Below are 16671 nucleotides of genomic sequence, written 5' to 3' on the forward strand. Positions count from 1 at the left end.
ACTTTGTTCAAACTATTCCTGTGCTGGTTTTGTCTTGGAAAGGTGACCAACTCTGTCCATCCAATGTACACCAAACCCTTGACTTTTTCCTAGTCTATTTGTTCCAAAAGAAGTACCACATGAAGAAGGAGAGTGACCTACTAAAGCAGGGAAATTAGAGTGTAGAAGATGGATGGAGCTGTAAATCAGGTCTGCCTCCAAGAGCAGGTCTAGCCCAACAAGGCCCTGCCATCTGCCCTCTCTCCAAATCAGCCACATCCCAAATCTCAGCTGTGTTAACTCTGGTTCCAGTCCAGTGTTATTTCTGTAACACGTGAACTGGGATGACATGCACCCAGCCCGTTCATTTATTTGTGGAGTGTGTCCTGCTGACTGATGGCCAAGTGCTAATAAAAGCAGTGCTGTCCCTCCTGTGCCATTCCGTGCTGGGTACGGCGGTGGCTGCACCTCTGGGCGCTCGCTGGGAGCAGCCGGGGGTCGTCACTGAGCAGCGCCTTCAGATTGTCATTCCTAATTCTGATGGATCTGCAATGCCACATTGTTTTCTCTCCCAGTTGAGCTCTATATTTAGCCAGGGGTTCTGTCCTCAGCTCGTGTTTTCTGGTGAGGCTGGTAGCTAGCGCTGCTCTGCTGTCGGAATGCCTGTCTCCCTTGTCACAGCACGGCTGTTTTGGGGATGCATGAGGCAGTCAGATGTGACAGAAGCTGAGAGGTTTCTTTCACAGCTAGGAAGGGAGAGGAGGGAGCCAAGCACTTCCATACCCACCCCAGGAGCTCCGGTCCCCTGGGAGGGCTGGAATCTGACGCCGGCTGGCGCTGGGAACACCCACGTTCAGCTAACCTGACTGCAGTGCTCACTGCAGGATAATTGGCTCTGAGGAGGCGTTACAGCAAGGAAAAAAAAATTAAATCAAAAAGGTGGGACATCAGACATTTTAAAAATAACCCAGAGTAAAGCTCTAAGAAGCTGCAATGACCAGGGCCCAGATGTGGATTCCCTGAGGCCAGCTCATGTCTGGGTGTTGCTGACCTCTGTGGAGTCTGCTGGGCTGGCGCTGGGGCCAGTGAGATCAGGATCTGGCCCAAATCGCTGGCCTCCTGCTGCACCCCATGTTGTAACTATCCAGGATGTTGACACATTCAACTTGCCACTCGTTTGTGGGACTAATTACACATTCGCATTTGTCTGCGCTCGCTCGGCTCCTAGCAACTGCAGTCACAGTCCTAATTAAAATAATAGACTGAGATTGGTAACATTACTGATTTAACAGGAAATTAGAAGAGTTACGTTCGCAGAGTTTAGGTAATTGACACCAACAGCGCTTTCGTTGTAACGGGTGTTCTGTGATTGATTTCGTTCCCCAGTCAGACCTAAAAGCAGCCTGGGAGCACATTCCACCATCAGATTACAGTGTAGGGGAATTAAATGGCTATTACACCACTGCCTGCTCCAGAGCTGGCAGCTGCGGGCTCGGGCACGGCTTCGAGCTTCCAAACCAAATGTTAGCCCTAAAATTATAAGCCTAATGTAAAACAAAACGTGTTCAGCACAACATGTTCAGTTCTCCTCGCTCGAGTGTCCCTGCACGATGCCCATCTGACCACTCCTGCCTGGGGAGGAGGCTGCAGGCTGGACAGGAGCAGCTCCAGCATCCTGGGATGCCTCAAAAAAAACAATGTCCTGGAGGTACCACAGGGTGCCATGGACACACAGAAAGGCTCCAAGCACATCAGTGACCGTGGAATATTCTGGGCACACATGGTGGAGCTCAGTGCAGGTGGCGATGGGGAATGTTCAAGGTGTGTGAGGTTTTATGGCCACATTGAAGGGAGAAGAGTTCCCTGTGCTAAACCCATCCTGCAGCTCGCTCCACATGAAGTTCTGTGTGTGGATAATATTGCCAGGCAGCAACATTCTCTCATTCTCTCTCTCTCAGAAAGAGAATTAGATTTCTGCTCATTCTCACAGTGCTATAAGTCTGGCTGGGTGCATATGAGCCTCAGAAGGATGACTCAGAAAAATGAGGAGAGTGACAATGGGTAGGTCAGGGAGATTCAGGGGTGAGGAGAGGGGTGTTTGAAGGGCTTTACACAATGTCACCACTGTGACAAGGTGTGACACTTTATTAGCTACACCCCCATGACAGGGTGCCTACAATGCTTTTTGTGGGACTCAAAATCACTCAGTTTGACCAGAGACTTCCCAACACTGATTAACAGCTTTTGAATACCAAGAAATATAATTTCTATCTGTACATCTCTAGATTGAGACACTGTCTTTGGACATGCATGTAAGTCTGTTTTTGAAGAAATGCACCAACTGTAAATTGTTATGAAAACTGTGTAGGAAATGCCAAAATTGCACCAAGTTGCAAGAATATTAGTTAATAGTCATCTGCTCCTTTGGACTCTTTTCTATTTGCAGACTTGGAAATGTGTTGGGAAGAACAAAGTACACATGGTCTGTACTTTCTTATCTGATATTAATCCCAGCACAACAGGGCTATAAAATGTTTTCATGAACATATATGTCTTCTGCAGAGAGCTTCATGGGATAATACTGCCGGGAGAGATGCAATGTAGGAAATACCCATCCATGGTTTATAAATCCTATCCATCTTGGCAAGTCTCGGGGAGTATTATCAGGGCCCTGGAGAGCTACTGCAAATGCTACTCTTGCTGCTTGCATGGATAATTGTTTATAAAAGTCTTCCTTCCCTTCTGCTGTGCCTGGGAACGATTATATCCAGAAGGCATTTGTTGTGTCCGTCGTGTTTGGCTCCAGCAGCTCCCAGAGGTATCACACGCAGGATGCTCCAGTTAAGCCCTTACCTTCCTCTTGGGCATGAGCAAGAGGATTCAGCTACACTCAGACTTTTTTTCCCCGTGCTTTATCCAGCTTTCAGGTGGCAAATGACAGTCTGGGCTTTAATCACCCTGTGTGTGCACCGAAATGCACCGGGGCATTTGCTTCTGCAGTATTTCTGTATCCTAGAGATTAAACCTCTCTGCTATTAGCAGATACTTGACCCCATAAATAAAACTAAGAGCCATCACCTTCTCCCTCGTTTTCACTGCACCATGGAGCAAACTGCTCCTGGGGCAGGCGATTCCCACCACCACAAGGGCAGCACGCTGTGTCCAGTCCTGCTCTCCTGGAGTCTGTGGGGAAGCTCTGGGTGATCCCAATGGCCCAAGGAATTCCTATTCCTATCCTATGGGTTTGGGTTGGGGGGAAGCCTCAGCTCCAGACACAAAGATCCAGCCGTGCCTGAGGGAGCCAGGACACACAGCACCCCAGCTGCCTCACGCTGCCATAAATCGTAATCCTCGTGGCACAGCCCAGCTGGAAACACATGAGAAAGCTTAAAGTGGTTTGTTTGAACACTGAAAAAGCAGGTGGTAGGCTGTGTTTGATCCCAAAACGGCGCCGGCCCAGGGCCACGGGCCAGGAGAGCGGGACGAAGGCAGGTCCGTGTGCAGGGACATGGCGGGGAGCGCTGAGGGTGTGAGGGCAGCGCGGCCAGCACCAGAGAAGGACAGTGCCCTTGTCACTGTGCCCAGGATGGAGCAGGGCGCACTGACCCTGTGAGAGAATCCGGCTGAGGCTGCAGCGGGCAAACATTGGTGGCCAAGGCAGGAATACAGCAAAGGAAGCTGTGGGGAGGCCACCCCAAACACTCTGGCCACAGGCCCGGGGCTGGGCCACCCCTGAGGGGCCACCCGGGGCTGCCCAGGCCTCCGAGGTGACACCAGCCGCGGGTCCCTCTTTGTCACCCATAGCAGGCACTGAGGAGCGGGGACAAGGATGGGAACAGGTAAATAGGCAGGGATGGGGAAGGGCACGTGGATGGGGACTCCCCATGCTGGCTCATGCACTGTTCTGCTCAGGACCGCCATGCCCGAGGGCAGGTGTCGGCCCAGGTCCCCCTGTGCACCCCGCAGCCCGGCCCGTCCCCGCCGGCCCGCGCGGGTCCCGAACCCGCGGCCCCGGCCCCTCCCGCCGCCATTTCGCGGCGCCGCCGGGCGCGGCCCCACCTGCTGCCCGCCCCTCCCCCGCCCGCCGCCGCGGCCCGCGCGCCCATTTCCGCCTGGCCGGGCGCCGCGCGCGCGCGGCCTCCCCGCCCCCATTCCCCCGCTCCCGGCGCTCAGTCATTCACGGGCACGGGCAATAACGCGCTGTGACGTCACCGGCGGCGCGCGGGCACCGCGCGGGGCTGCCGCGAGCGGGCAGGGGGCGGGGCCGCGCCCCTGGGGGGGTCCGGGGGAGACCCCGCGGGAAGGGCTGAGGGGAGACCCCCGTGTGGGGGGAAGGGCTGAGGGGAAATGGCGGCAAAGGCGGTGCCCAGGGGAGACCCCCGAGGAGAAATGGCTGAGGGAGACCCCCGAGGCGAAGGCCACTGAGGGGAGACCCCAGGGGAAAGCGTTGAGGAGGGGCGGCTGAGGGGAAACCCCTGAGAGGGGGCGGCTGAGGGTCACCGCTCTCATCCATGGGGGTCCATACCCTCCTCTCACGCGGCCCCCTCTCAGCTGCTTGTCACAACCTCCCTCCCCTCCATTGAAACACCTCCTCTACCTCCATCCTTCCCGCAGAATGCGCCAGAAAAGGAGGCAGAGGCCGCTGGCACAGGAGCGGGTGTGAGCCCGTGTCAGCCATAGTCCCTTGCACGGCGGCTGTGCGCCGGCCACAATCTCCAGCGATTTCAGTAAAAGCGTGAGATACAGCCCGTGCGACTGACCGAAGGACCCCAAGGCTGAAATCTCAACAATATCAATAATTTCTCCTAAATACACAGAGTCCATATTGAGACTCACATTGTCTGAGCTGTTCGAGCCCAGAGAGGGAGGGGAGAGCGATAAAAGGCATCATCAGGCTTTGCTTCCCGTTCCTATACCAAAGATAGAGAATATTATAAATTTAATAGATCTTCTTCATTATTCATAGCTTGCTTGTGGAAAAAAAAAAAATCATAATAGCTTGGTGTGATATGTCAGGCATCTATAATTCATGGCGCTGAGATCACACAGCCACCATACAGTGGGAGTTCACAGAGTGAGATGTTTGTAATTAATCTGTGAAAAGAAAAACAAAGGCAATAAACTAGGAAGGACAATAAATGAGGGACGGATTCTTCCACCCACACTGACGTAGGATAGTACTTGGCCAGAAGCATGAATAATCCTTGGCTAAAATCTGTAAAATTCGCCAGGAAGTGGCTAGGAGATTACAGTAACTAGTAAATTCATCAGTGGCTGGTTTGTTACAAGACTGTGTTGCAGGTTGGGTAAGAAGGCGCTGAAAGTAACAGATTGGCCTGTGCTGAAGCTGGGCTTGGGTTAAAGTGTGGGGAGACGAGAGCTCTGCAGCCAGGTCTGGAGGCTGTGCAGGTGGTGCAAGGCAGCACCGACACCATTCACTGGCTACCAGGGCCCTGCTGGCTCAGGGCAGGATGGAAAGTTTGGGATCCCCTTGGAGCATTTTGGAGCTCGTTGATTTCAGCAGGACTGCACACACGCTGAAGTGCTTTGCTGAGCAGGGAGGTTTCCTGGAAGCAGAGCCCGAGCATGGACCCAAACGAATTGTGCTGCTCGCAAAGATGTGCTACAGTCATGGAATGAACTGTAGCACTGTTTCCTAATTGGAAACAGTGAGCTGGAGTTCTCCAGAACCCCCTTCTTCTCGCTATTGTCTATTTTCATCCCCGTGAAGCTAAAGCTGGTTACTGTACAGCTTAAAAACTCCCTGTGGTTTCTCACAATAGGCCAACCATCTATGCTGGTTTTCAAATGATGCAGGGAGATCTTGTAAAACTGCATGGCCAATCAAGGAGGAGGAGAAATTAATTTCTTCCAAAGTGGGTTCTGCAAGGAAAAGGGAAAAATAAATCCTCATCATTCTGGGGTTTGTCCATGGCTTTAACCAAAAGATGCTGGTGCCAGGTCCATCAGGCAAAGCAGTGTGTCACAACTGAAGTGTTTTAAAGTGAGATAAACAGGCCACAGGGTAGAGGGGCATCATGGTGAGGCAGGAGTGACTCCAAGAGGAAGCCCAGGCCTTGCTCCCAGGGAGATGTGAGAATGCCAGTGCACACATGCTGGAGGCCAGAGGCACTCATTGTTTTGTTTACTCTTTCCTGACTCCCTCAAAAAATAATTGGTTTTCTTTGGTGGTTGTTTGCTTATTTGTTTGTTTGACTTTTTGCGTTCTTTGGATTCAATTTCTCCTGCAATATGGCCTTAATTTACATTGGGAAGATGCATGTTTATTTATGCACCCTTTTTTTTTTTTTTTTTTTAACTTCTCATTACTTTTAGGCTGCTGGCACTGTGAAAGGACAATGGCCACATGAAGATGAGGAGCACCAGGTGTAACCTAAATCTCCACTGTCTGTATAGCTCCTGTGCCAACCCTGACCTCGCCACAGTCTGGATTGTTGCTGCTTTAGGGAATGTCTAGGGTGGTGCCTGTAGGCTCCATATAGTGCTAACAGTGAAATCCACGAAATTCCCCTCTTCAGAGTCCCCATGGCATTGTTGGTGCAATCCCAGCCGAGTTTGGGCTCTGCAAGTCTCAGCAATGCCCTCTGGTGACATGTCCCAAGGCACCGCTGGCAGCACACAGTTCCTCTGCCAGCCAGCCCACAGCTGGTGGAAAAATCACCCAGGAGGGCATTTTTCCTACTCTATAGGTCCTCAGGGAACAGTAAATAGAAACTGGGAATTTATCAGGTTCTCCAGCTTCTCGCCTCAGCCTGATAATCACTTTCTGCTGCATGAGTCCCAGCAGAATCCCAGTGTTTTCAGCATCTGGGAAATAGCTTCAGGGAGCAGCTGAGCATCCTATGCTTCCTGCTGAGGCTGTGAGCAGTCAGGAAAAGAGCCCTGCAGCTCAAGGATTGGGTGCCCTGGTGAGCTGATCCGGTTATAGTGCAGCAGGACATACTGGAATGAATGATTTTGACTTTAACTGGCTCTAACATCACCATCCAAAATGTGTGTGATTGTGCTAATCCGCCCCAAAGGAGCACTGCGAGGCTGGCTCATTGTTGTGGGTACGGTGCTGAGAGCTCCTGGCACGGAAAACGGTGCAAGTGCAAAACATTTTCCTCTCATTTTATTGGCTTTGCCAAGGAGCCTCCTGTAGCAGAAAAGAGCAGCCTGGTTACCTAAACCATATCCAGCCACGGGACCAGGGCAGTGCTGCTCTTCACTCTGCTGTTGTTTCTCCTGTTTGTGTGGGAATAGTCTGTGAGGGAAACAACACAAGAAATCTGTGTTGTAAAAGGAAGAATGGACAGATGGGTAGGAGAAGAAGATGACTCTGTCATGACAATCTTCCTTCCTGTCTACAGCCCAGCAAACACAACACAAGCTTGGATTGAATTACCCCAAAACATCACATGAGAGCTTGCCCAGTATTTAGCAAGTGGGATCCACAGTGCCTGCACTGATCACATCTAACAGCGGATGGCAAGAAGTACGGAGCAGCAGGCATGCTGCTCCAGTCCAAACCCAAGGAATCCCATCTGCACCTATCCACCTGCCAGTCCAAACCCAAGGAATCCCATCTGCACCCATCCACCTCTCTTCACAGCATGCACAGCCTCAAAATATGCCTTTAAGCCTTAGTGAAAGGATATTCCAGGCTTAGCCCTTAAACCCTTGGGGAAAGGCTGCTGTCCCCTCACTGGCATCTCTGCAGCCGTGGTTGTCATCTTTATCCCTGTCTTCCCCTCACCTCAGTCCCAGTGATAGGGATCCTGCCTCATGGCTACTCTGACATGGCAATATGTCTTGGAAATTTTGGTGGGAGCTAGGGCAGAAAATTCCCTTGGCTGCATGTGAGGTGAGGGGAGAGACTAGTTTCAAAAAACATCTTTTGAATGTTCACATTCCCCTTTAAAAATAAAGGAGCTAGGCAGGCAGAGAAAGCCAATCTGGGTGTATAAATAGCCAGTAAATGGCAGGGTGTTCACCCTTCCCACACTGGATTAGCTAAGGCAGCGCACGGCCCGCTGCGAGCTGGGGATGAGGGAGCTGCCAGCAGAGCAGTGCCGTGCCTGATAAGCGGAGCAGCCCCCAGGATCGCGAGCAGGCCAGCAGCTCCAAACGTAAACAAGGCACGGCCGCCTCCTCGCCGCTCCCAGTGCAGCCATCCCGGGGGCTGGAGCAGCCCGGTGCGGGACATCAGCCAGCGCAGATCGAGGGGCCGCAGGCGTGCAGCCGGGGGCTGTTATGGAAACACAGCACAGAAATAGTCCAAGCTTCCATGTTTTCCGGTGCAGGAAAGGCCCCTTTCAGGGCTGTGAATCCTGCCTTGGCCTCCTGCGGGGTCACAGGATGCAGGGTTCACACTGTCCCTTGCTTGTTGGGGCTCCTGGCACATATCTGCCCTCTGAGCTCAAGACTTACCCCAGTGCCTGCCTTCCCTGCAGGATGCTGAGCTGGGAGAGAGCCAGCAAATCACCACAGTCAATACCAGTCATAATGGCACCTTCCACCCAGGGGTCTCAAAGCACTTGGCAAAACCCGGCCAACCTTCTCTCCACCCAGTGAGGCCAGCGAGCAGCAGTGAGCAGTGTTACATGTTGTGTAGTGGGTGAGCAAAACCCAAGATGGGCAACGACACCCATGTGGTGACGCAGCCCAGACAGCAAACAGCACAGCAACCAAAGCCTCAGCAGCATCTGCTTATGATCACTGATCATTTGAGCTGGCCTCTGCCTGCAGATTGGTTGCCAACTTTTGATGCTATGATTCTCTAAATAGAAATCAGATGAATTCAGGTAAACGGTTTTTGTACCTGTCCCCTTCCTGCTTGGGACTCATATCTAAACTTCTCATTTTAACCTTGTCTTTATGGTCTGTTGAAATCAAAACGCTCGTGCGAACAGCCTGAAAACACTGGGGATTTTCAGCTCAGATCTGAACTTGAAGCTGTTCTCCCAGGCTGTGCAGTGCTTGCTATTTTTAGCTCCATGTCAGAAAGTTAAAGCAGCACATGGTAAGATGTTATGACTCTTAAAATTACTGTAAGAATGTTCCAGGGAATGGTACCAATTCATCAAAAGTAAGTTCGTTGCGTGAGATAACGCGGCGACCTTTGATGCTGTACTGAGTTTGTGGGTCACTGGCTATTAACGTTGCTGCAATTTGTTGAGCAATAACCCAGTGATTACGGAAAGGGAAGTAGCTATTAATATGGTAAAAGGCACACCTAAGTGAGGATGTTTACTCCTGTAGGCTGAGGGGGGAAGGGCTAGACACCCTTCATGATGTCTCTTTAGCTAATTTTTTTTATACTAAAGATAAGTACTTGTTCTCCCTTCCCCCAAGACCAGCAGAGTATTGCAGCTGGAAAACAGTGCCCTGGTGTTTGAAGTGAAGGATGAGAAGGCAGACCACAGGCAAAAGGAGGCCCCTTCATTGGCCATGATGCCAAGGCAGTCTGCTCTCAACACACACAGAGGCTTCAGAATGACCTCTCTTTAACACCCACATTGTGTCAGGTCTGATCTTTAAAGCCCTTGCAGGAGCATCTTGTAAGAAGTCATTGGTAGTTTTGTGCCCCGGGGTGACAGCAGCCCTAGGAAGCTGAGGATGAAGGATCTCTCTCTGCCTGGCACCTTGTCTCACTCACCAGTCGTTTCCCCACACAAGGAGGTCTCTGAGCCCCACTTACATGCTTGATTATCACCAGTGGGGCTCCTGCAATTCAGCTCAGCCTCCTGGTTTTGACACTGAGAGACCCCAGGTTAGATCAGTGATGCTGCTGAGATGAGCAGGAGCATCTTGCACAGCAGGAAAGGGCAGGGAATTGTTCCCAGCAAGAAGACAAAAGAGAGGAAATTGTCCTATGGGGCTCTGTATGGGAAGAGGAATTTAAGGCCAGAAGCATCTTCCACATGTAGGATGCACTAAACAGAAATGTGTACTCTGCAGTGAGATTCTCACCCATCCACACCTATGGATGTTGAGCAAAGGTAACCAGCCACGTTCAGGTGGACTGCATTTTGTTACACTTTATTTCTGCAGGGAGGTCTTCTGTTCCCCCTGTGGAAACTGCTGGAAGGACACCCAAAGTCTGCAGAACACACAACCTGCTCAGACAAGCACTGCAAAACACAAAGATCTGGATATCAGGGAAGAAAGCAGAGGGATTTTTGTGGCTCAGCCACAACAGTGACAGGAAGGAAAGAACCACAGCTCTTCCCAACAGAGGAGGAGCTCAGGAATTTACTGCTATGGGTTGCTCATAAACCCCACGAGTCTCAGGCTTGTTAAAAAGGTGTAGTGTTACCAAACATTCCCTTATCAGCAGGGTGGGCTGATTTATAGTGCCACATACAGTTACAGCTTAATAATAATAAGGATGGTTCTCAGCCATTCCAGCACACTACACCCACATCACCTTCTTGCCTTTGCTAAATTTGCTTCTGATTTATGGTCACATAAACAAGGTGAAAATCAGTCACCTCAGTTTCAAAGAGAGAAAAAAAAAGAGGGCAGTTTCCAGAAATGGCCTGGGTTTCTCTCTGCCTGCATTCAGAAGCATCTATTTTGGAGCTCCCATGGTTAAGTGAGCTGTGAGTACAATTGTCCTCTCAGCTTTGTTGATAAATACTGAACTCCTGACATTCCACCTGAACATGGAATATGAAGTTCTGTTGGTGTAAAGCTCCTCAGTTTATTTTGTGCTGTGTATTTGTTCAGGTTTCTGACTGAGTAAGAGAAGAACACCCTTCTGCTCTCATTTCTCTCAATACATTGCTTGGTTTCTTCAGTCCTTCACTCATCAGCACTTTCCTTCCAAGATGTAGAACCTCAGCTATATTTTTCACATTTAGTTCTCAGGAGAGCCGAGTCCTCAAGGATTGCTCCCAGCCAGGCTCCTAATTAGCCATCCTTGGCTATATTTTCACCTAGTTTGGCCACGTGTTCCTGAGAAACCCGCAGGGTTTGAGGGCCCATGGCCCTGAGCATTAGAGCCAACACTGCATCTGCTTCTCCCTTCCTCCTTGCAGGGTTTCCTTCACCTGCTGGGACTGATGTGGAGAAATCCAATTAAACATTTATAGCTCTGTAACCTCTTGGCATGTTTGTGGGGCAGCTTCCCACGTCTGACCTACACAGAGCATGACTGGGCTGTGTTTTCTCTGTCACCTTGGCTTGACCCACAGCCTACACACTCACCAGCAGGCCTGTCCCACACCAGCAAAACAAGCCCCTTAGAGGCTTAGGGCAGGAGCCAGGGCTGTGTGGGCAGACATTAAGTGACTTAGCGCTCTCAGCAGCCTCAGCTCAGCTCCATGTGCTTCATCTTACTGTGGGAATGGGGCTTCAGATAGTCCCCAGCATTAGTGATCCCTGGTGCTTGGTGCAGGCAGCCTGGGCTTTGGTGCTCCCACAAAGCCCACCCTGAGCAACAGGGGCTCCTAAATCCCATGACAGGTTGGTTGGGTGAACTGCAAGTTTCTCATGGAGCGCCCCACTGAAGCTGCTAAGTGAGGAATTTCAGGGGAAGTGAAAGGGACAGTGGCCTGCATTTGGGTTGCTGTTCCACCTCAAGATGCCTTTATTCTCCCCTGCTGGGGAGTGTGGGGAGCTCTTGGCCCCCCAGCCAGCAGTATGGCTGCAGAAGGAAATCTAGATGTGCTGGTAAACATTTTGAAGACAGAAAGTAAATCCATCCATCTCTGTAAGAAATGCTGCCCCCAAGAGAAATTTCTTATCATAGGCAAGGCTAAGTGCACAGGCACCAGCAAATTCACCACCAGCATTGATTATTTCATTATAAATTGCTCACTTGCTTTCTTGCATTTGCTTCTGAGCAGAAATGAAACACTGGCTACTGAAAATAACAGCAGCTAATAGACAACCAAAAACCTGACTTGCATATGAAAACACTGGCTTTTCCACAGGGGCTTTCCCACTTTTTAAGCTCCTTTAAGTGTGAGCTCCATTAAGATTATAAAAATGTACTGCCTTAGCTGCTGGATTTTTTACTGTGCCGAAAGGAAGACATCTGCTCAGAGGCTGAGTGAGAAGAGCAATCTCAGTATTAACAAAGAGTGCTGCACTGTCATTGATGATTGATAGCAGATGAGAATGTAGATGGAGAAATCAGGGACTTTCCAAACTGTAAAATAGGGAAAGGAAACCAGTCTGCTGTAGCAGGGCTACAGCCACATAAGTCAGATGCCTTAGGATACCCAGTAAGCCTCCTCAGTGCACTGAAGTCATGCATGGCTTCCTCCTTGTTTTGGAGTAGTCGTTTAGTGGAAAATATTGCAAAGGATCATTTCCCAAAGCATATCTCTCTCTACCTACATGGCAATAGCTGGTATTCAGATACCCCTAGAGATGAACTTTTCTCAGTATGAGACTCATTGGTTTCTTGAGATCTTCTCTAGTCCAAAAGGGAAATTTCTCTAGGAGCCCATAATTTGGGACATTAGTATATTTAATTTTATTGTGTCCTGAGCTGATGTAACTGAAAGAAAATAAGTTATGTAAGATTATTACTAACAGCAACCTTTACATTGAAGCCAAGCCAGGCCACTAAATGGTGCAGAAAAGGTGCTCCCTTCAAGTCAGGACATTTTCCAGTCTGCTGTCATAAGGCCTTTTCTCCATGGATCAACCATGTGCAATGGCATACAGCACAACTGCTGTGGGGCTGGATTTACACCATCTCCTTCTCTGTTTGTAGGAGTGATTCATCTTTGGAAATGCTGGCTCCTGGATGCCATTAGGGAAGTGCTGCTCACCGTGGCATGCTCCATGGTTCCTCCTAACCTTTGGTTTCTGGGTGACATCAAATGGCAGGAGTGACTTTTTATGATTGCCTGTATTTGTACAGGCAAGTGTAAGGATGGGCAGGTGGATGGGAAAAACCCCGTGTCTCATTCTGCAGTGAGGAGGAAAACAACTCCATGGAAAAAAAAGAAAGTAGGAGATGAAAAGGTAAATATTTCCTTAGTCCCTAAGGCACAGTAAAGAAAAGGCATCATCATTTTGCTCAGACACTGGTATTACCTCCTCTTTCCCACAAAACATATTTCCCCGAGATCAGTTTGCACGTATCAGGTTTTGCCCATGAATACTCATGAGACACAAATCAGTCCTTTAATCCATGATTAGAATGTCACCCCACGCTCTGTGCTTGCATCATGATTTGGTGTTACTGTTGAATGGATGCTGTGCTATTTAATTGTTTTTTGCTTAGTGATCTGTTTGCTCTGTTAATATTTAATTCTCTTCTCCAATCCCTCTTTCTACCCCCAAAAGGCCTGAAGAATAGGAAAACATCTTTCATTTTCTCTGGCTTCATGTGCTATTGTAAGAAAATACCTATTCATGATCTCCTGTAGGTGATAATGATGATATACAGTCATAATGCTGGAATTCTTAAGTGGCTGCCAATGCTTCTTTATAGCTGAGAAAAGAAAAAAAAATTGACCTGATTTGAAATGAAGCAGGTTGGTATGCAGGTTAGTGTGCTTTATTTGCCTTTTCCAGTCTTTTGGATAATAAACAAATTGTCATCTTGGCATATCCTCTGCCAGATTCTGAGCCGAGAGCTGCACATGAGCCTGAGTGACAGCAAACCACACGCTGCCCTGTGCCTTGTGTGCTTTGCAGAGGTGAATTCATGAGGACAAATTAGATCTTTGATTTATCCTTTAAACAAAAAGAAAGGAAAACAGTAGCATTAATTTAAACGAGCTCTAGCTGAATTGCATTTTTTGTAGTGATCAATATTCCGGGCATTGTAAGCAGCAGCTTTACATAATAAATAGCTGCATTATGTAATGCTAGTTAAATTTAGAAATGGTTCTTTTATTACCTTTAGCACACATAAAATAGAGAGTGATAGAGCTGGAGCCCAGGAGCTGTCTGAGGATGCAGAGAACAGCTGGGCCTGGCTGTGCACAGCAAAAATAAACTCCATAAAGCCACAGAGCTCAGGCTCTGGGTCCACGTCAGGCATTTCGGGGGGGTGGGGTGGCAAGGGCAGGCCCTGCTCTGAAACACGGCACACCCAGGAGCAAAACATCTCTGCACAATAAAGATGGAAGATTTATTATGAAGGAATGAAATGTGCCACTTTTGTTCTCCCTGGTGTCCCCATAAAGCCTTTGTTTGACAGGCTCGTTTGGGCTCTGGGTTGCTGCAGTCCCTTCCATGAGGCTGCTTGGCTGCTTTGAGACCAGTTGTGTGCAGACTACAGATCAATTATCTCTCTGCTAGGGATAAACAGTGTTTCCCTTTTTCCTCTTCAGTAGCACTTGCTATTATCCCTGAGCATAGGAGCCCTTTCTTTTCCTTCCCAGCCACACACACGCACGCACGCATAAACAGACACACACTGGTTACTGGAGGGAGGGAGCAAAAGAATTCGAGTTTGTTGCATTAATCTTCATATCCTGATCCTCTTGCAGCCTGCTGCTGCCCATTCACAACAGGCTGGAGGGATGAACCTTTTTATTATAATTATGAGACATCTCAATCCAATAAACGCCCTGGAATGAGAGCCTCTGGAAATGGGAGTTTGGAAAATTACAGCTGAAGAAGGAAAGTCCCGTTGTGAAATCTTTAGCTAAGCAGGAACACTCTTGTTTGGCTGTTTCATAACACACAGGGAGCTCCAGTGTGGGAAATGAGGGGACTTTAATTAGTACATCAGAGCTGAAATGTTCCTTCTGCTCGCTGGGACTGGCACCCATTTATCAGGGGCGGGGGCAGTCTCAGAGAGAGCTGGAGCTGGAGCCAAACTGCTGGTGGAGTTAAGTGCTCCCTGCACTGCTCTCTGCATTGCAATTAGAGGGCTCTGAACTAAAAGTTAATCTAAAGCACTGTCAAACTTAAGTAAAATTCAGATCTAGGTCATAGTTCTACAAGGAGAGCCTGTAGGTTCTTAATGGACTGAACCAAAATTCTTTCAAAGGATTTAGAACAGCATGTGGAGACGCTTTTAAAAAAATACAGATTTTGACAGATATCAGGAATATCTCTAATAATTACATGTACTTGATTTTTATCAATTACTGTTCACAGCTTTAGTATAAACAAGAGTCCTACCCAGCATCTGTTGTGCATGGAAGTTTCCAGACTACTGAGCAGCATGTAGCCACTTCAGAGAAATCATTCGAAGTTATGTAGCTGAGCTGGTGTGAGAGACAAAGAGTTAAAGCAAAATTCCATTTGGAAGCAAATTTTGCCAAAGCAGTGAATTTTCTCAAAGGCTGACTGCTCTTGATTTGTGAGGATGTTCCCAGGCCTGATTTCAATTAAAGAGAAATCCTCAGGCATTTCTGCAGTTCGGCGGTGTCCTTTATTCCACATGGTTATATATTGAGTAATAAACAAAACAAACAAAGACTGTATTCTGCAATGAACTGCATACGTCCTGTGCAATCTCGGGGAAATCAATAGGTCAAGGTCCGCCCTTGGATTGCCTCAGTATTGGTTGTCAGTAATTCCCCCAGCTTAAGTGGAGTTTACATTGTAAGTGAAAAATGAATGTAGAGATGCAAAGCTGTCTGTATATTCCCCTAAAAAAAATAGATGAAAAAATATTACTGTAGACTGCACTCCTTTATACAGGAGCAGAAATAAATAGGTAGCCAACATTGCAAACTCTGATTTATTTGCTAGGCCTCCTGAAATCATGAGAGTACCTTTTGAGGAAAGCATTGGGATCTCATTCTTTGCTTTCCATTGTTGCATCCCTAGCTCCTGGCTCTTGCTGGGTTGTGCAGTTCACAAGCAGCAAGACCTTGTTTGTACAATGAGGGTCATTTAACAGCACAACAGCACACAGTGGGTCTTTAAATAGTAGTGATGATGATGGTGATAATAATAAATAAATTATTGTTAACAGTTTGGGGTTTTTTGCAGGTGTTGAGTTACAGTCCTGCTCCTGGTGCTCAGTGCTGAGCTCTCTGGATGTGGATACAGGGCAGCTTTTGAGGTTACACAAGTGGGCTTTGCTCACAGCAGAAAGGTTCACACGGAGATTGTGCTGGAAGGGGGTGATTTGTATTCCATCTGTTAATTAAAAAGAAAAGGAAGGTGTGACAGGGGTCTTTATGACCTTGTGAGGCCAAAAGGACAAGACCCATCCGTGGTCCCCTGCACTGAGAAAGGGAGAATGCAGAGGGTGGTGGTGAGAGCACCTCAGACACAGCTGAGGCCCCTGTGACAGAATGAACAAACAGCCTCAGGGTGCCAGGGCTGTGGCACTGGTCATCCTGCTGCCCCAGAGTGCACAGCAGCCTTACACCTCTGGCTTTACACTTCTCTGGAGTGAGAAAATACTCAGATTGGACACATTTTAATGTCTCCCTCTACTTCTGGTGTTACTGATCCTTGTTTTTAAATAGATGGTATTTTCATTCTCATTTAAGCCAGCATAAATCAGGAGTTAATCTAGGCAAAGTCACCTGGCTCTATTGAAGCCTGTGGAAATGCAGATCACAATCAGGCCTTGTGCTCACAGAAAACACTCACTGCACTGGGAGAGCAAAACCATGCTCTGGAGATACAAACATCACAACCCAGATTTGACATGGGCTCTTTTTCAGGTCTCCCATGCTCTGGTACAGCCTGGCCAGAGCTTGCCCAGAGTGTGCATGAGGCTCTGTATGCCCTTTAATCCTCCCCACA

The 16671-nt window shown here is 48.7% G+C and overlaps 1 long non-coding RNA gene across 1 annotated transcript; it reads right to left on the reverse strand.

Moving 5' to 3' along the window:
* Window positions 1-458: 458 nt before the first annotated feature.
* LOC306806699 lies at window positions 459-1220 on the reverse strand. The gene is made up of 3 exons (XR_013775531.1): window positions 1031-1220; window positions 767-874; window positions 459-665 (listed from the first exon to the last, which is right to left on the reverse strand). It is a non-coding gene; the product is annotated as an uncharacterized lncRNA (long non-coding RNA).
* Window positions 1221-16671: the final 15451 nt, after the last annotated feature.

The sequence above is a fragment of the Erithacus rubecula genome (assembly GCF_903797595.1).
Source record: "Erithacus rubecula genome assembly, chromosome: 11".
In the NCBI taxonomy this organism is placed as follows: Eukaryota; Metazoa; Chordata; class Aves; order Passeriformes; family Muscicapidae; genus Erithacus; species Erithacus rubecula.